Raw genomic sequence first — 21,550 nt, forward strand, 5'->3', positions numbered from 1 at the left:
GATACCTTATTGCGGAGGTGGGAAAGAAGAATCCGAGCTCCCAGTCTGGGGACGAAGTTGCTGCCCTGAGGGGTGTAGAGGCGGCGGGGGAGGGGATGCGACTGAAGGGATCAGCCGGAGTCCCGCTTTGAGAAGGGGAGCGGGGGGGGGGGGGGGGAGGGAGGGGGCAAAAGGCGATTGTGACTCTCTCCCTCCTACTTCCCATCCCGTTTAATTTGGAGTTTCGTTGCCTGGCGATTTTAATTTTTGTTTTTAATTTTTTTTTTCTTTTAACGCACGGCACCAACTGCAGCGAAACTCCGTCCTCCCAAACGCCCGAGTCGGCAAGTCCGGGAGGCGCTCGGGTTGCTGTGGAAAATCGGCCCTGGCGCTGGGATGGGGGAGCCGCCGAGGCCGGCCCGCGGCTCATCCCGGAGCTCGGGGGAGCCCGGGAAGGTGGCGACGGGCCCCGCTCACGTCGGCGGAAACGCGCTCCCGCTCTGCCCTTGTAAATATTTGTCAGGAAGCAGTTGCCAAAGAAAAGTATCTCGTTATGCAATTTTTTTTTTTTTTTTTTTTTTTTTTTTTTTTTAAATGGGAGAAGCGAGCTTCCCCCCCTCTCCCCAACACCTCCTCCTCCCCGCCCGCCCCTCGCTTCTTTAGCGAGTCGTAAAAAACAGGAAAATATGGATTGCACAAGGTTTTTTCACGGCGTGTGAAGGCACGTCCGTGGCGGCCTCTTCTCGGCATGCTGGGGCTTGCATAGCAGAATGTTTTACAGACTTTTTGCGTGCACCGTCTTGCACTGGCAAAGTCTGTGCTTAACATTCCAGGATGGAAAAATACATTCACACCTCCTTCCACATGAAATAAGGACCGTATATACCAACGTGGCTATGGAAAACATCCGTTGCCAGCGAAAGATGGATATTATTTTGTTCCCCCCGCAGCATAAATTTGCTTTGGCACGAACTGATGTGGGGGGTTGAATTCTTGTTTTGCTTCGTGCAGCCTCTTGTCCCCCACCAGCCTCCAGTTTCTGCAGTTCTTGCAGCGGGGAGATGCGCGGTTCACAGAGGGGGTACCTTTACGCCTGGTTTTTTCCTCTGGTAATCCTGTTATAACAGTCTCTAAGTTTCTACTTAGGAAGTTGCACTTAAAGATTTGTTTTCTCCTCCGTTGATTTGTCAGTCACAGGTAGTGTTAGACTAAAGGAACTTCTTTCACAGTGCTGCTTGATTTTCACGTAAACTGATTTCTTTTGAATTTGGAGCTTTTTAAAACAGGGGATTTCTCCTGGGCTGGGGCCGGAGGGGTTGGGGGGTTGGGAGAGTAATGTAAGGCTTACTGCATACAAGAGACAAGGTGGAACTGGAATGGGTGACAGGGGGCCACAATCCAGTGGGGTAAGTGCAGGGGAGGGGTCCCAAGTGTGGGTTAGCTATCACTACTCATATGACTTTGGAAAGGCAATGGTGTTAAAAAAAAATCATATTTTCCTCTCCGCTCCCCCTGCCATCTCAGGGCGTAGTAATCATCCACCCACCAGCCTCCCTCTGCAGTGGACAACGTCTGGTGCCCACTAGTAAGAAAAAGAAATGTCACCTGGACAACCCTGAAGCTGGAGAATCAAGAAATGAGGCTTTCTTTGTCATGCTGTTTTCTCTTAGGACAGTTGCCCATTTTGACAGTACTGGTCAAAAGAAGGGCAAGAATGAGGGCAGCTGTCGGCAAGAGTTGGCAAAGAAAATTCTGCCGGATCAGGCCAGTGGACTGTGATTGTTCATCACCTTCCTGGGGAGTTATTTGGTGCAGCTATGAGCAGAAGGACCTTGTTCTTGACACCAGAAATTTGATCCCCATTTAAGATAAGAGCCAGAGAAAGTATTCCTGAAGATTGGCTTGAGCAATAAAAAAAAAAAAGAGAACAGTGTGTGGGGGAAGAGTTAATTTCTTTGTCCACCTTCCTTTCTCAGCTGCCTTCTTCCACAACCTTGAGAAAATCTGCTCTGCCTCGGTTTCACCCTCTGTAAAATGGGAATAGTAATACTGACAGACCCCTCCTTTTAGATCCCTGGATCAAAGGTACTATATAAGTTCAAAGTGCTGTTTCTATAGGGCATTATTGCCAAATTCACTATAAGCAATTCCATTGGGTACTTGATAACAACAGTAGAATCAGCCGAACGCCCTTGATGCATTGCATGGTCCCAGATACCTTTCAGAGCCTCTTTGTGTGCCATCCCACCCCCTGAGGTCTGCAGGGATGGGGCTTTTGGAGCCTGGATTTTGCAGGAGCAGGAGGGGTATGGTCCATGTCTTTGCTTCTGGCCCCTGAACTGTGGACCGCTTTTCTTTTTGACCTGACGAGGACAACTGGAACTAGCCCTTTTAAAAACAGGTTTAAAACATGCAACATATATATATATATATATATATATATATATATATATATATATATATTTCATAAGGCCTTTAGTACTTAATGCTTAACTCTTGTTGATTTTGGGATGCTTTACTTCTGCATGGGTTGTTGTAATTTTAATCTCTATTTGTTTCACTGCTAAGTGGTTAGGATACTTTTGCATCTAGACACATTGCTTATAGAAATTTGGTTCGTATCAGCTTTGCAATTTTTAGCTATTAGGTAGCTAAACATTTTCTAAAATTGCACCTTAAAAAACCCCAAACCCCTACTCCAGAAAAACAAGTATGTTAATAGGTGAATTGCAGTTATGATTAACTTGTTGGTGTTCTTTCAATTGTAAAAATGTTTCTAAAATACATTTTATATTTCTAATTTTTCTAAAATATAGTGTGTCAAGTTCCACTACCAAAACAAGGAGAGTAAATGTTATATGGGATATTACAGTGCAGGGCTTCATCAGTAAATTCACGAACAGTCCGGTTATTCTTCTTCTTCTACTTTTTTTTCCTTTCCTCCCCAAGAAGCACTGAGTGTGTCTATGCAGCTTCAGAAGTTTCCTCTGCGCTCTTTTATACTTTAATAGGTTTGTTTTGGTGTCAGTTCACTAGAAGAATATGCTGCAGACATATTTTTTTCAAAAGGTCAAGCAGTCTCCTAACATGTCCATTGTGTATCCTTGCAGTAAGAAATCCTCAGTGCAAAGGAGAGCTTCATGGTTGAATTTTAAAAGATAATGATTTAAATCTTTTTGTTAACCCCTTTTTTTTTTTTTTTTTACATCCTTAGCACTGCTTTTGGAGAGTCAACTTTTAGTACGATAAAACGTAGGAAGCCCATTAATTAAAAATAAGAAACAGCTAAAGGTAAACTTAGATGGTCACCTTTCCTTCTGAAATCCTGGCATTTAACTATGTTTGTAAGGAACATAGTAACAAATGAGTAGCCATGGTACTAATATGAGGACAAAGCAAAATTACCAATTACAGAAATATCTAGGGCTCTGGGCCTGAATCTTTGATTTCCCATATGGATCTTAAAAATGTATGCATAATTGGCTTCTAACTGTGCATGCTCTAGGAACATATTCAAGAATCAACTACAGATATTTTTTTCAGACACTGACTAAATATATATTCACTTGTCAGCAAAAAAACGCATCATTCTTGTCCTCTTAACCAGAAAGACAAAAAGTAAAGGAGTCTTCTTCCAGCGAAGTGAGGTTGTAGTATATTAAAAAAGTCACAGTCTCACTTTCATACAGGAGCGAAGAGGAGAAGAGACGGGGATGCTTGCAGTATTTAAACGCTCTTTGAGACACAGGACTAATCAATGTAACTTCTGCCTCATACTTGAGACTACATTTTACTAATACACATCAAGGTCTTTACTCTGTTAAAGTAAATAGCTATGCCATTCAGGCTCAGTTCCAGTGGAAAAAAATTGTTTTTTATGGACAAAGAAAAATAGAATTAGTCAACATAAAAATAATGGTGAGATTTTACTTTTCTTGAAAATTATGCAAAAAAAAAGTGTGTGTATATACGGGTCATTTTGAAGGAAAGAAAGACCCTACAAATTAGTAATAAATTAGTGCAGAAGATAATGATCAAAAAATCTTGTTAACTGGTTCAAATGACATAAATTGAAGTAGTCTGTAAATGTTGCTGCAAGCATCAGAAATAGAACTGTCATTGGCCACCAATTTGATTATTAAAAAAAAGTTGTTCTTTCCCTCCGTGTCCCTGTTTTGGATAAATGCAATATACCTTAATACTTCCTTCTTGAATTCGGTACGCAGGAATTCCTACAACAGTTTATTTATCAGGTTTGTTTCAGAAACTAAGAAAAAGTCTCCAGCTGATTTAATAGCTGAGTTATTACTCATCAGAATATCTGATTACTGGCATATTAAGCAATGGAACAGACTAAACATGAAGCATTGCATCTCCCAATACATATATTTTAATTACTACTAGCCAAGCAAATATCAAGATGGCTTTATATTCGAAATGTAATGCATGATTATGTAAGCAAAAATCCACAATACTGATCAAAACGTTGTCATCATCGCGTCTATGGCAGCATTTAAGTTTTCATTTAAAATTTCTGTGAGCCTGTCTCTTAATGGTTATGGGTCTCACACTCCTCATTTAAAGCAATTGCAATGGTTGTGTTCAGGCACCCTGGCAGAAAAGACGTCCAAAAACATAGGAAGAAACAATAACAGTTGCAGAGGTGTGACACCGACCTCCTTCGTCCCTAATCAAACTCTGTCCACATGAAACCCCTCGTTTCCAAGAGTTGTAACCCTTTAATTTTCAATACTCTAAATATATAGCTGTACTCATATAGGAAGCTGTCTTTAAGAAGGTAGTTGATCTGTAATTTTGCCTTTTTCTTTCAATAGCTTTAGGCCAGATTTCCTTATTCCAAGTAATTGGCTCTAATATATAATCTTAAAACATAAGATAATAAATCATTAAGAGCCGATTTTTCTGTTCAGACCACTCTTTCTTAATTACCGTGCAGTCTGAAAATATGAGACTATTGGAGTAGTAGTTTCATTTGAACAAGGCTGCGCATGGATTAGGGCTTCAGAATTTCCTTATGCCGCAGAAAAATTCCCTCTCCCTTACTAGCTGAAAGCCCCGAGCAGCTGTAAACACCTCATGCTTTCTAGAGGCTTGGCTCCCCTAACGCAGCCCTGGTCATCTTACGAATCCACTGGTCAAATGAATTTCAATGACCAGTAATCAAAATTTTCCTTAAAGCCTGCAGCATGGAGGTTGTGGTGGTTGTAGCATTTCCGCAGTGATGGCAAGGAAGCGCTGCATTTCTTAATGTCTTGGTTCTCGATTTCTCAGCCGCGTGAGATATGGGTAACACCATACTCCAGGCATATTTACGGACACCGTTGGAGAAAGGGTAGGAGCGATGGAGACAACAGCTAGAAACTCCAACGCCACAACGCGATTACAGTATGTTTTCCTTTCCTTGTTCTTTCAATTCACAGTAAATTTCATTCCAGCTCTTAGAAATCATCATTCTTTACCCCTTTTTATTTCAAAATGGTTGCATATTTTTCATTCACGAAAAGGTTAAAGGCGTTTCCCCATCGCAGGAGGGATTATCTTACCAGAGGATTCTGGGACTGCAGATGTATACTGCGGCAAAATCCTAAATTCATCGGCAAAAAAAAAATCATTTCCAGACCCCAGCTGCTAAAAATAATAGAATTATAGTAAATCATTGATAAGATTAAAACATAAAGCCATTTTTATGTTCCAAAGTGCTCTAAAACATGAGTCTTTTCTCTTAATTCATTTCTTAAATAATGCAAATTTTAAAGTAGCTTTTCTATCCCAAGCACGCAGCGCCATGAAATCGATAATTTTTGATCTTTTGGTTAGTAGGCAACATGGTGAGCTATTGCAGTGACTGCAGGCAGCAGACATGTTCTTGTCAGCTAAAAATTTTCATATTGTTTTTGAGTCCATGGAGATTTGCGGATGGGATACAGCCAGTTATAGCTTCAGCTTGCACTTTGCTGGGGGGACATAAACCAGCGCTGTTTTAGATGCTTCTATAGATATAGATATATGTTTTAAAAACAAGAAGCATTACTGGATTTTAAACAAAAAATTATGTAAAAAGAATGGCTGGTGTGATTATAATCGCATCATGCAGGGTCCACGGTTTCCATTTAGTGAAATTTCGCAGAGGGCAACTTCTTAAGAACATCCCTGCTGTGCAGAGTGAAAAGCATGAACAAACCAAAGACAGAATTCATCTGTGTTTATATTTTACAGACAATGAAAAACCTACTCTTTGTATGCCTTTTTTTCCACCTTATTATTTCACGAAAACTGCAGCATTTTCCCCGCCCCCACCCGAACACTCACCACCCCAGCACTGCGGTGTTCGGTCTTTCTTTCTTTCTTTCTTTTTTTCCATCTCTTCTTCTTTTTTGCTTTCACAAATTCTGCACGCGCCATCTTTGTCTATTGTTACTCTTTTCTAATTTCTCTTGCCCATTCTCTTTCAAATCAGCTAATAAACAGAAGGCTAAATGCCTGATCAATGCTTATGTGTTATATTCTCCCCATCTTTTTTCTTTCTGAGAAATAAAATTTAAAAAAAAACCAAACCAACACCCCACGCCCCAAAATTTCTGTATTACCATAACCTGTTGTATACAGTGATGATAAAAAACATTATTAACATAATAGCAACAGCTGCAGCCTAAATAGAAGCTATGAGATAATAAATGTGCTACAACAAATTAATTTGCTGCAGGTGCTTGTGCTCTGAACTGCGTAACCCAAGCCATTTCAAGTCTGAATACAATTATTATTCCCCCCACACGCTAAAACAAAGTGCAGAGCAAAATGTCCTGTTGTTATAAATATCTTGTCCCGTCCCCCGAACATTTTTACCATCAACAAAGAGTGGAAGAAAGGTTTTAAAACCTCACTAGAAAGCTGTGGCATTTAAAAATATTTAACAAGGCTTCAAGTCATGTCCAGGCTTGAAGAGATAATGTCTGTTTAGACATTAATTTGCACCTATTGTCTCTTAACCAGAGCTCTATAGGTAAGGACGCAGGAAGGTATTACATGCATGCAATTGGCAGGGCAGGGGCTGTAAACATCTCATTAGTAACAGATGCATATTTGTGTGTGTTGGCTCTTCCATTTGCTTCATTGCAGAGAAAAAAAAAATCTCTTTGCAATTTGGCTTGTATAATGAGCAGTGAACTAAGCAGGGATTTTTACTGGTTTTTTCTTCTGGTAAATGTAGTGTTTATGGAAGCCAGTTACTAGTTACCTTACAGGCAGGTACCAGTAGCGTGCTGCAGCATTCTTCAGACTACAAAGATGGGAAGTTAGATGAAGCCAAGTGGTCTCTTTTCATTTGGGCACTGTGTTGTAAAAATTAACCACATGCTTCTTTCTTTATCTCCCGCCCCCCCCCCCTTTTTTTTTACTGTTCACGGACCTAATTGTCTGACATTGGGTGAAAAGACAAAATAAGGGGCTCAGCTGTGCTGACTTTACTAGCTTCTTTCATTGCCACAGCACACACGCCGCTTTTTTTCTGTTTTCTTTTCACATGTAATTAGAGAACTTGTGTGTTTTAAAAGATTGATTATTCTCGCAGAGTAACCTTGAAACGTTCCTTCTAGGATCATGAAAAAAAGTATCATGAGTATCCTAAGAGAACTAATCAAACAAATGTGTCACCCAGGACACTTCTCCCCTGTGTTTCAGCGCGGCATTGTGATGCTCAGAGGAGCCTGACGAAGCCCCCGTGCCAAAGCGGGGCAGCCGCGGTGGTGCAGATGCAGAAGAGCACTGACACCCCACGCCTGTGCAACCCGCAGCAGCGGTGAGGAGCGCTTGCTCACATGAGGCGGCCTGGGGAGGTCAATTGGATTACTCATGAGCAAGTGTGACATGGCACAACTCATCCCTAAGCTAGAATTTGCATGTCTCAAATCCCTTTTGCCCAACGAAGAAAATGTATAATCAGTTAAGCAAAGATGTATATATCACGCTGGTGAAAATGGTTTTGGTTTTAAGGCTGCTTTTGTATCAAACTCCTGTTTCGTTTTCTGCAGCTTCTTCATGTCTACTCCAGAGATCTGATTTTTAAGTTATTAGTTGGGCTCAGCTTCAATCTATGTCCATAGCAATTTTCTCAGAGTAACAACTAGGATATGAATTCCTAAAATTGAGGCATTCATCTCCATAATAGTTCATGCTAATGTGTCTCCCAGTCATCATCCAAGTGACTAAATAGTATAGCATTTCTGCATATGAAGCACAGGGTGAAAATGCGCTTTCGCAAACTTCCTTGCAGGTATTTCCACAGCCCAGTCAGCGTCTCCTTTCTCCTAAGTAAAGCTGGTGCTACAAATGAGTGATGCTTTAGGCTCTTTCTCTCAGATTCCTGGTATCTTGCTTTTACAAGTCAGGGTGCTATTCGTGCTCTCAGAGGATGTCCATATTTTGTGGGCAGTTGATTTCAGTGAGGGAATTGGATCAACATTTCATAACCTGTACATCCATCTAACTGCTTCATGCTGCTGGAAGTACCCAAGTACTGCCTGGCTGAGGTTATCAGGACCACATCGCACAGGGTAGGAAAATACAAATCAAAACTGGAGATCTGAGGCAGGACTGAAGGACAGGTTTTCAGGTTATTTAGGCAGCTAGTGGAGTACTCCATACCCTCCCTTGCTCCTGCTAGCAGGTGCTTTTGCAAATTTGCTGTCTGCCAAGTAAAAGGCCTTGCTTGGCATTCGTCAGGAAAACTCAGGGAAACTGTGGTTGACCTACGCCTACCCAGCAGAAATGCACGTGTTGGAGAGCAGCGACTTTGCACTACAAAATAGTACGCAGTGGAAATCATGGGTGGCTTCATTAAGAAAGCACATGCATCCTGATGAATTAAATAGAGGGGGAGAGAAGGTACAACAAGCTGTTTATTTTCCATCATAAACCACTCCTCCCTCAGTAAAGAACAAAAATGTAGAAGAGGAGAAAAGCAGATAGTTAAGTGTAGGAGAACCTGTGCAAGGCAGGTAGTGTGACTGTCAACTTTGTATTGCTGTATGTATGACTGTAACAAAGTAGAGATTATTTTTTGTTCATGGGCTAATGTGACTCAAGATTAAGCTTTACTGTGAATGTTGAGTGTAAATCTAATCCGCACTGGTGCTGGGCACCCAATTAAGAAAGTATTTGTTGAGAGTTAAGGGAGGCCTGTGAGAGTATCCTCATTAAAAACTAACAAACAAACAAGCCCCAAACTGAGCAATTGCATTAGTGCATTATCATATCTGGTAATATCTTCCCTCCTGCATAATTATAAATGACTGGTGTTTTTTACTTACCTCCTCTCGGTTTCTGCAACTTGTTCTTACACAGTTTCCATTTCTGCAAGCGTATTCTTTAGCACTAGAAATGTGAACATGAATGCATGAGTCTGAAGCCCTCTCCTGGGCTATGCTCATCCATAGATTCACCTGTTCACTGTTTGGGTTTGTACAATAATATTTTGTTATTGTTTGGTGTCAATATTTGCTACTGGGCTGTCTCTGCCTTTTTTCTTCCACCCACCTTTCTCCCTGTGCACTGCCAGAGAAGTGTGATTTGAATGAAGCCATTCCAAGAGATATTTCCATTAACAGCAGCGTCACTGGCTGTAATTTGTCAGGCAACATCCATGGGGCTGGAGGGGAGACAGCATGTGGAGGTACTGCTACGTGTGCCCAGGGGTCCCTGCAGCCCACCCTGAGCCAGCTCACTTGCCATCCAGAGAGGGCTGTGCCACATCTCAGGGCACAGGTGCTGTACGGCTGGAGGTTTTTGTGCTGGGACATGGCTTTAGAATTTCTGAGCTCTTCTATTGCCCTTCTGCAGGGCTGGACAAATCAGGCTCTTGTTCTTCACATCAGATTTCCTCTAGCACAAAGGGCTTGCAAAGTGTCTTTTGGTGAAGCTTTTAGATCTGGGCACCAAAACCTCTAGAGCAGGAGTAAGGAAAGGGCTCTGCCAACTTGCCAACAGATTTATTTATCCCTGGTGCATGTGAAATCCTGTGGGACAGAGACAAAGATACTATGGTTTCTGGGAAGCCCTAAGTCAAAAGGCTGGGTTGGTAGCTATTTCCCCCTCATAAGCTTCTTCCTTTGGCTTCCCAGTCTTCCTCTGTTTGCCATTTGCCTTTCTCAACCATCAGGTCCTTGCTTCCCTTTAGAAGCCACATAACTTCTCAAAAAAAATTTTTTTTTTTGAAGCTGGTTAATACCACTGCACAGTGGAGCTGTTCTGCCTCATAAACAACATGGTGAGGCTTCCTGATGTGGTGTGTGGTACTAAGAGACTCGAATATGGCTGAGCTTGTGCTGTGGAAAGAAGAAGGAGCTGATCAGGAGGTCTGTTGCTGGAGAGATCTGCAGTGTGAACAGGAAAAACCCAACAGGAGGAGGAGGGACATCGGCTGCCGGCACATCTCCTTTGAAGATCGCCACAACTCCAGGGAGGATCAGGTTGCCAGCAAACTCTCTCTTACCAAAATATCCTACCCCTAAGAAAAGGAAAGTGGGGCACAGATTGCCAAGGGCCTTTTGTAGTCAACCCCTCACCCTGTGAGTCTCCCATCCTGCCACTGCCACCATGAAGGTCATTTAACAGGGCAATAGTCCTTCTTAAGGCTCTGCTGTAGCTGCACTGAGTGGCAGGGGCACATTCCCCATTTATGTAACTCACTAACCTGCTTGTTGCATTTAGGATCCAAAGCATTTTTTGGTGGTGCTGGAAATAGCCAGCACCCGAGTTTTTATTTGCTTTCAAATCCATTTGTTTCTAACACGTTTTCACAACAAGTGACTAGCAAATTTCACCCATGTGATTTTTTTAAAACTCTTGGGCTGCATAATTCAGTAAGTGACTGTACAAATTATATGGTCAAAGACAGGAGAGGGTATGATGTTCTAAACAGGTGAAAATGGGTGAAAATGTAAAAATAATGATTTTTTTTTTGCATGAATTTTCAAAATAATGGAGGTTTGAGCAAGAAAAAAGAAGAGAAGTTTTTGGCACGGGCACAAATAAATATGAGTTTCACGTTTTTGAAAAGTACAGATGATCTGAATCTATTCGTTATTTGAAATTCATATCTGGTCCTGTGCAAGAAGAGTAAAAACTGATACTGACTTTTAGGAATGTCCCTCAAGACCTTTATACACCTACATTCTGTTGCTTTCCCTTTCATCCTCTTGTCAGTCAATACTTAACCCTTTTGGATTCTGACCTTTTGGTAGTGTGAGGGCTCGGTATGGAGCTGATCAGATAGTTAAAAGGATATTCTTGCATATTTTCACAAATCAAAGAACCACACTTGATTTACTGTGATTTGTGAGTTATATTATTACAAATACACAGGAGCTTGTTCACTGAGGCACTGAGTCTCTCAAAATCTTCCCTAATTTTGCTTCGCAAATGCCTATTTATTTGAAAATTCATCCTATATATTAATTATTTTTTATTCTTTCTTGGAATTGAGTCAGACGTTTAAAAAGCACCCCATATCAAATCAGCAAGTATAGAATTTTCCATGTGATTTGCACACTCATTAAGTCCCCCTAAACAGAGCGAACAGATTACAAGGCTTGTGAGTAAGCACTGACATAATTTTAAAAAATCCTCTAACCCAAATGGCACTAAATGTGTAAAATGACAACTAAACAAAAATATTTAACCATCTCTTCACATCTAAAACATTTCTTAGTTTGTACCAGTTTCAGGTTCATAGTAATATCCTTGACTGTCGCTGAGTTTCAGAAGTATAAGGAAATTGTTACAGAAAAGGTGACAATAACACGTCTTGTTGGAACTGAGAAACAAAATGAAGCAGCTGTACATCAGAGAGAAAATCTGAACCAAGAGACTGATAATGAGTGTGGCAAGTATTTTTTCTTGCTTATGGGTGGAAAAGCCAGGGAAATCTCCGTTTGAAGACAAAGCACATAGTAATGTGATCATAAAAATCTCCTAATGGGGGACTATGTGATGTTCTGTAAATGTATTCCTTTCAATACATCTACACACAGTCTTTCAAGGTTGCCTGAAATGGTACAGGGGATATGATAGCATTGGCATAGCTGGATGTGTGCAGAGCTGAGACTCCTGTTTTGTTATTATTGCATTATTTGTGTTGTTATTTTTTAATACATGTATTGCAGTAGCTGCTCAGAAACCCAGATAAAAAATATCACCCCATTTTTGCAAGGCAGTGTGCAGACATTGCCAAGGCAGTGTCTGTGCTCTGAAAAGCCTGCAATTGATGGAAACGGGTGACATTCAGAGGGTGGGGAGATGAGTACCATAATTATAGGTGGGGCTGGTAGTATTACCTGTTATTAAGGGCTTGCCTGACACTTCCCATTTTAAGACCTGTTTTTGGTGATTTGTATCTGCTTAGTAAACTTTAACCATTTGTCTTTCACTAGACTTCCGACCTTGGCTGCCAGTGCAGCTCAGTCATTATTAACAGACTGATTTATTTCTTTTAGGTTTGGGGGATGGCAGGGTTGGGGCTGACAGAGAAAGCAGAAGCTTTAAAAAAACGCAAAAAAATTTTATCATTGTGTCTGTCACTGTTTATCTGAAATAAGGACTCAAATATTATAATGTTACTGTTTCCTTCTATTCCTCCGGATGTCTGTCTGCATCCATCTCTGAGCTCTTGTCTCACATTTGTCTTTCTGTTCTGCATTTGTACGGTATCTTACTCAGCTGAGTGCTGGTCCATGACTGGTGCACCTATAAGCAACAGAAGTCCCTTTTTCAGTTTAGCACAGAACCAGTGCTGTTGGGGAGGCAAAGAAATATTCCCTGTACAGAAATCCTTCACAGTCCCTTCCTTACTGATTGTGACTCTTGAATTACTTATCTTTCCCCTCAGAGTGCTGGAAAAGTTTCATATTCAAATATGAGTGACTTTTCTTGTCAACAACAGTTCCTTTTAGTAAATTTTTTTTTCTAAAAATAAGGAGGCTGGTTTTTAGGCTCTGCTTAAACAGAGACATGGTGCTGTTGGGGGATCAAGCTGAGCAAAAGATTATTCCTTCTACCTGTGTTTTTGGAATCAGCACATAGAGGAAGGGAATGAGCCACTGAGTTCATATTTCCACTGGAAGTGCAAAACAGAGGGCCAAGATTCATTAGGATTGTTATAATAAGTCAATATGACCTTTCTCTTTGTATTTTGCTTCCTTCAATTGACTTGAAATTGGACTAAGCAGCAAGCACTGTGTTCAAGACTTTTGAATTTCTTCAGCAAATGTCAATGTTTTCAACTGTGGGGGGATCATTGTTTCAATAGTGATTTTGATGTTACCCATAAAGCCTCACAGGTCATTTCATTCACCTCCTTTATAGTCAGTATTTTTCTCTCCCTTTTAACTAAAGAGTTGACAAAATCTGACATTATTTGTTCTTTTAGAATAAATGCAAAAATCACTGGATTTGCATTACACCAAGTTTTTAACATTGTGCTTTCCATACCTGAAGCCCAATCCTGCAAACTGTTTCAGACTCTTTTGCTTCTCTTTTAATTTTAAATATTAGCGATTTTTCCCCCCTGTGAACATCCCTGACATTTGCAGGAATTGTCCCTACGTTTAACCAAGTCAATAATGGAAAAGTTTGTAAGCTGAATGTTTGAACCTGCCCCTGTTGGGATTAAAGATGTTTTCCTAAATGTAGACCTGTGTTCTCTTCTAGTAACCTGGTTATGGGCCGTGTAATCTATGGCACACTTTTAGAATGTAATCATACGGAAAAATCCTCGACCAGAAAAAGCAACCAAACAACACTAGAGCACAACAAGCCACAAATGTGCTTTGAAATCCGAGTGTGGGAAGACCCAGGAGCAGGCAGTGCATCATGCAGAGGGCAAGTTTCTGTTGATTTTAAAAACAAACAAACAAAACCCAAAACAAACCACTACACCCTCTAACAAATCTGATTTTACCTACGAACTTCATATGGCTGTGACTTGTGATTAATTTGTTCTTTCCTTGATGGGTAGCCTTGATTAGCTTTCAGTGATGTCGTAAAATACATCCAGTCTACTACTACCCCAGTCTTTTAAAGGCAGCCCTGTCCTTGTGTAGAGGTCCACCAGCTGAAAAGGCAAAACTGACTGTTTTTCATTTTTTGGACCACACTTTTCACACATGCACATGCACTAAACTCCTGTGGGGGTCAATGGGAGTATATTATGCAGGGATTGAGAAGAGAATGTAGGCTGGCTTGCTGGTGTTTTTCCTAGGATCAGGTGGAGAGATGGTCTTTGCTGGCACCATGCCAGGCTCATGCCAGCTGCTGCAAGTGCTTAGAATCACAGAGTTGTTTAGGCTGGAAAAGATGGCAATAAACCTATTTCTACATGAAATAGTTTATTGCTAATAATTTCTGTCAGCTTCTAACCATTGGTGTGTGGGGTTTTTTTTACATAAGATATTTACAAGAAGTTGGGGGTTTTTTTGACCAGTGTTTTATTGTAGTGCTAATGGTTATCAGCTTCATCTGACTCATCCAGCCCAGAAACCAACTTATGTTCTTTTCTAATGATAAAAGCTAAAGTAGAAGATAAAATAAAGCTTATTTTCCTGAGCAGGTTGATTTTTTTCCTCCTATCTGGAATTAATGTTAACAAATTTCACAGTAAGACACAGAATCTGCAAAGACCCAGGGTAAAACCATTTGGGCTCTAGTTGTGTGCTGTTGGGAGGGGGCACCAAATGGTGACTGAACCTGCTAGGAGTCACAAGTCAAATGCTTTAGAAACCACCAGCCTTAAAGTGATGATCTCACCAGCGAATGCATTGATGCACTTTTGAAGATACATATTTGCCAAAGTATCTCCCTTGAGTCCTTCCAGTGAGATACAGTAACTACAGGTGTGGTGGAAGGTCCTGTGAATGTCCCTGGGAGCATTAGACAATCTCAGACAAACTCTGTGCTACAACGCCTTTTTTTTTTTTTTTTTGTAAGAAGAAGAAGGAAAATAAGGAAAAATAAATGAGTGTCTGGTAACATATATCTGTATCACAAAGGAGGCATCCAAGTTGGCTCAGACCATCGGAGGGCCCTAAGGGCTGAATTGTTCATAAAAACCAAAACTTACCAGGAGCTGGTCTTTCCTCCATGGCAAGGCTGAGAGGGATGGAAGAACCTGAATTTCTTGCTGATCCTTTCTGTGGCTAGACAGGTCTTCACCAGCAATCACATTACTTTCATGAGCTTGAAACCCACATTAACATTTTGAAATAACAAGCAAAAACTGTGTAAGCTTCCAAGCTTTCCAAAAGCCTATTTATAGCCTCATATACTCATTTACCAACAACTAAATTCCTATATACGCTGACATCCCCAGCTGATTTTATTAGGTGAGCCTCTGTTGGATCCCCAGCCCCAAACGACACTCCTCATTCTAGAGGGGCCCGCAGATAGTTGCATGTTTGTACTCTTGCTCTCATCCAAAAAATATTTGCAAAAGAGAAATTTTTGTTCAAGGGGAAAGTGCCGGATTTAATTGTGGTCTGTATGAAGGAAGAAAGTTGGCTTGATTTCTCCATTCAGGCTTGCCTGAAATCCTTATAATGCCCAGTAACATAGTATCACAAGGGAGTTGAATTCCTTTGGCACCTCACCTAGCATAGCCTATGGCTGTCCTCTGAAACAACCAGTTGGAAAGAAAGTCAACAAAAACTCCTCTGATGCTCCTGTGGGGGTGCCCCCTCTAAATCAAATTTTCTGAAATGGCAGAAGAGAGAGGAAAGATCAGAGAAGGCTTCATCATATTGTGGACTAAGAAACCAGAGGTGTTGCTGTGCTTAGCTCATCTAATGCTCTTCTAAAAGGAATCAGATTTCAAATTAAAAAATCTCTAGGGCCAGGGAACCCAGTAAAACCTTTGGGAGGTTCTTCTAGTAGTCAAACATCAGCACTTAAAGTCTAGTCTGAACTTGCCCAGTTTCAACTTGCAGCTTCTGGTTGGTGTTACACCTCCATCTTCTGTACCACACAGCCCAGTATGAAGTTCTGTTCTTACAGGCTGATCAAATCCAGCCCTTCATTTTCTCAGCGATAAAGTGTCAGCCTTTTACTACACGAGGAAAATTTTTTGCACCTACTCTGCTTTACAGCTTATTAACACCCTTCTAGCCCACAGACACCAGGATGGGATGAACTGGCTACATCTAGATTGTGACTGAAATACTTACAAGGTGATGTGGTGGGCTAAACCTGTTTGGCTTGTTGACCAGACTCACACATCACACAGCAGCCTCTGGGAAATCACAGCATGGAAGGCTGGTGTTCCTCACTGGGAGCTCATATGCTCTCAGCCGTTAGGTGCCCTTGGACATCCCAGAAGACAACCTCTGTACCCCAAAGTTGTCTCACCCTTGTGTTAAAGACTTGGTCTTTTGGCCACTACAACTCCTCAGGGATTGGGTATTCTCCATGACCAGGCTGTCATTACTTTCCAGGACAGAGTCAGATCCTATAATGACCTACTACAGTCATAGCTGCTTTACATCTTTATATTGGGGTGGATTAGAAAATGTGCTGTTTGCTTAGTAATAGCTCAGCCTGCGTCAGTGACCTCTCTTCTGTCTTCACCCCCAGTCTTTGTGTCATCTGCTGAATTTCTTAGCAAGGATTTTATATTTTTTTCCTGGTCACTGAAAAAAAAGCAAAGTAAATCAGCTTTTTTTGTTGGCAGAAAGGGCCCATGAGACTGTCCCTTGCAACTTGTGGGTTCTTAAAAAAATGGGTTTCTTATTATATCAACCACAAACTTCCCCCAAAGGTAAACTGCCTAGGAAATGACTCCTATCAGTATCCCACTGGTATTCCAGAGCACAGCCCTACTGCACAGGGAGAAGAGATTTACGCATATTGAATTCACAGTTACTATTTTGACAAATAGTGTAATCCTTCAGAGCTAGTTCCTGCATAATCACTTCTGTATGTTTTTACTGACCTTAGAAACAGAACTGGAGATAAGAATAGTTGAGAAGATGGAAGGCAGCTTACCAGACCCTTCTTTGCTCCAGGCTGATACAGACTGCCTGGAAACCCTTGAAAGATGTGCTTCAACTCCCAGTGTTTTCTTCAGTTTTGCAGTGACAAGGACACCCTTTTAAAGGTTTGGGTTAAAAGAGGGATGTGTTTTGCAGGAATGCAAAAGGAAGAATACGTATTTTTGTTTTATGTAACAGTCCAAACAGATATCTCTGTATGTGTTTTAATCATGGTACAGGCAGAATCGCTTCTGTGATGCTTTCATGCATCAATTGCTATTCAGAGGGAGTCAGGTAGGGCTGCAACCTCAAACAGATGGAATAAGTTTAATGATCAACTGAAATGGGAGCCAACATTATCTGGTTTAAGACATTTTGATGCCTTATCTTCAAGAGCTTGACTTAAGGTTGTGATGACTCCATGTTGCCTGCTCCTTTCCATTAAGCGTTTTGCAGAACTGTGTTCATGTTTTGATTACACATCTGTGAGTATCTGTGACTTATGCTCCCCAGCAGGTTCTCAAGAAGCATATGTCTTAATGTATCTAAGTGCCATCAAACCAAAGTTTGTAAACCTAACTATTCTTTATTCCTCTGAGTCCTTCTTCTCCACTTCTTTCGAACATAAGATTTTCATTTTTCTGGATTTCTGAATTCTCAGAAGCAGCAAAGTCAAGTAGGTGAGATCTGCATTCTCCTCTAAAGGTGAGTGTTGCCTGAGAGATCACGTAGTGAAATTTTAGCTAATGAAACTGTGATAGTGTCAAATGCATTTCATGTCTGTCTTTGAGAGGAATATAATGAAGGCTCTGCAGATGGTAAAGGCCATTCATGTGTTAGCAATATGGATTCTGTGCTGCTGCATCTTCAGACTTACTGTTGTAAAAGCGTTTGTAACATTTTCAAGGGTTACAACATGAAGAAATCTGAGCAGCTGCATTTACCAGAGTCTGTCAACAAGTTATCTGAAAAACAAGAACTGGGTTCTCAGATCAGATTGATTTATTTATTAGCAGAGCACATTATATGCCCATATTATATACAGGGCACACAGACCTTTTCTGCTAAAAATGAGATCCAGTCACAACATATACTTTATTTTTCACACCCCAGCAAGTGTGCACTGGCATGCAATTTTAAGATTTTGAGAGATAAATGCAAGTTTAACGTGATTTCAGTTTTTCGAATGTTCATATGTGCTTCTACCCAGTACTTACTGTGTCTGTTTCAATACCTAAATATTGGCAGACATGGAGAAACAATTCGGATATCTCATGCTCTCCATAAAGAACCCCACAGCATACTGCTAATTCACACTCTTCAGAGACCACCCAGTATTTCCAGGGCTGTCATATACTACAGCTGTTATTTTGTGCAACATATATGCAAGTGCATTACAACTGAGTAAAACTGAACTGTAGCTGTTGAAGACCACACACAAGAATACATTATATTGTTTTGTTTATTAGCCAGAGGAGATCCCAGCCTGAAGAAACATTAATTTTTTTCCAGCAGTTTGCCCATGATTAGTGCCTCACTGAGGTTCTACAATAATTTAATTCATTATAAGCCATGTCACTTTATCAGTAGCGTGCCACATGTATTGCCTGAGCATTTTCTTAAAGTCTAATTAACCTTCAATATCGTATGGGTTAGTTAGTATTGAAGGCTTGAGTGTTGGAGTTGTTTTAGCTTGTGTTTTCTTTTAACACCGACCTTTTCAAATTCCCTCCTAGATAATGGGATATGACTTTTAAATGGAAGATATAGCTTTCAAAATGCTTCAACATAATAAGAGATAAAACAACTGAGGAACTGAAAAAGCAAATAGTGCCTCTGACTTAAAAGGAAAACAACCATCAGTGCCCCTAGCGATTGTCTAATTTGGAGACATTTGAAAAAGACAGGTCTTAAGAGGGAAAAAAACCCTTAAAATGAACATCACTGCTTCAGAGTTGTGAATTTCATCTGGCATGAATTAAGAAGGGTGCAGATAAACAGTATCTGATGTAAAGCTTCACAGCACTGAGTTAGCCCACCAGCAAATTTTAGCAGGAGGAATGAGCTCAGGCTGGACAAACATTCTGTGCGGCAGCTTTGGTCCCACATTACCAATGTGAACATGATGAATTGTCTTGTACTGGGAGAAGAATGGTTCTGACTGCAAAAGAAAGCTGGGGCGTGCCCTGCTCTTAGTTGCTGTGCTCTGGCCACATCAACCCTTGGGTTAAAACAACTCAGAAAGACCCACAGCTCTTGCGGCATAGTCTGAGCTCTACCCCAAGCTGTTGCACTTTCGAAAAGGTCTGGAGGATCCAGACTGAGGTGCTGATGGACGTTTACCATTCTCAGGAGTCATCACTGGGATCTGGAAACAAGATCTGCTTTTAGGTTAGATTAGGGTGGGGAGATCATTTAATAAAGAGGGCAGCCTTCAGTGTGTGCCAGAAATAGGTATGATCTCTGCACTGTTTTACAACTCTCCAGATTTTATCTAGCGTATTTAGAGCTGTTTGCTTACTACTGCCCTCCCCCCTTCCACCCTCCCCACCCCCACCTCTTTTTTTAAAAAAGAAGTCTGGATCTTTTGGTGGTAGAAATACCTGGAAACTATTTCCTTAGCATACTCCAAAGGCTCTGATAACAGAAGACAAATATAAGAAACACAAGTTTATTTATTTGGAGGTTTTAATCTTACGCATTTAAAGCAAATTTCCTGATCATTTGAAAACTCAGTTGTGATCTGTGGGGGCTCAATACAATTAGCATACCCACTGAAGAGTCTCAGCTGATAAAGTTGTGAGTGGTATGCTCTCTGGTGTGCTCTCTCAAGGGAAAGTCAGGCTCGGGAGATGAGGTTTGACTTCATTTACTCCATGTGACCTTAGACTGCTGCTTAAAACAGTCTGCTCTTTGCTTCTCCAACTGTCAAATGAAGATAATGATTCTTACCCATTCTTAGGACATCACTTTGAAATTTATAAATGAAAATATTATTTGTATTCAAGAGGTTCCCAGACAAGGAAAATGAATGATTTCCATAAATGCAATATATTTCTTCCTTGCATCATTCCAGTCTGGAATGCCGTGTCTAGTTTCTGGCACTCACACACACTGAGGACTGTATGAGAGACAAGTACTTATAATAATTTTATACATATACAGTCCCTCTCTACAGTAGGCATTCGTGTGTAATTTTCTGTATATACCCATATATGTGCGTGTATGTGTGTGTGTAATGGACACACAGAACACCACTTGAAGTGAATGTGAACCATTTCATGTTCATGGGGCTGGCTGCCTTTGTAGTACTCTCAGATAGCAAAGCTGTGAAATATTTCGTGTGACTTTAAAAGGCCGAAAACTCTATCAGTCTGTTGCCTAGTGAAATGTATACATTAAAAATATTACTAGTTAAAAAGATGATCTAATGTTTGTAACAGGAGAATGACAATGCACTTACCTTAATACAATATTAAACGAAGCTCCAGTCTGCATAATTTTGGTTTCTAAATAGTGGTGAAAAATCCCAGTGGGCCTCTCTGAAAGAGTGATCAGCTGCCCAGGGAGCTCCAGGGAAAAGCTCTTTTTCAAGATCAGACCATTGTACTGGGCAAATGCCTCTATGGCAATCTAATATCCAAGATAACAAGAGATTTGTTGCTCCCTGCAACGTGGCAACTGCACCTCCTTCCCCAGCCAAGGGACCAGAGTGGAAGCTCTCCTCTGCCTTGTGCTTAAGTTAGCTCTGCTGTTGTGTGGGGACTGGACAAGAGTAACGGGAGAAGTGTTCACTGAGAACTCACTGCTGAATACACCAGATGGGGAGCCAAAGCAACTCACATCCTTGGTCAATAATTTATAACAAAGTCTGCACAGCGTGGAGAACCAATTGCTTGAAATCAATAGAGATTTAATGACCTATGAAGGTAAAACAAACCATTCTGCCAAAAAGCAGAAGGTGGTAACAAAGCCTGCTTGAGTGCTCGAGGAGAGAGGGCATCCTGGGGGAGGTGATGAGCATTCTGCAGTGGGTGCACTGGGGCTCCTGGGGGTCAGTGCAGGAGCCCTCTTTGGCCAATATCTGCAGCCACTGCTGAGTGCCTGCAGTGTCAGAGGGTGGCAGGTCTGTCCGCCAGAGGATCTGGACATTTTTTCCTGACTGAAGTGGTGATGATCCACCTCCTGATGGAAGTCCTGGGCCTGGATGAGGAGGAAGGGGAAGATGCTACATGAAGAGGGAATGGCAGGGAAACTCTGAAAGAAACAGTTCTAGGGAGGCTTTAGTAGACTTAACCCCTGCACAAAACTGATCTAAACACAATTTCTAGCAGATCCAAATAGTCTCCCCAGCACTACCCTTAGAGACTGCAGCTTAGTAATACTGACTGATTTCTTGTTTACAATGTGTAATGTTTCACTGCTCCGGCCAGGCAGAGGTGAGACTAAGAAATTTAGCACTGGAGTCATTATGAGGCCCTGAGGTGTACTTCAGGAATTATCTGGGCTTTGGCCAAATACTACATTAGACAGTGGGG

The sequence above is a fragment of the Coloeus monedula genome (assembly GCF_965178545.1).
Source record: "Coloeus monedula genome assembly, chromosome: 1".
Classification (NCBI taxonomy): Eukaryota; Metazoa; Chordata; class Aves; order Passeriformes; family Corvidae; genus Coloeus; species Coloeus monedula.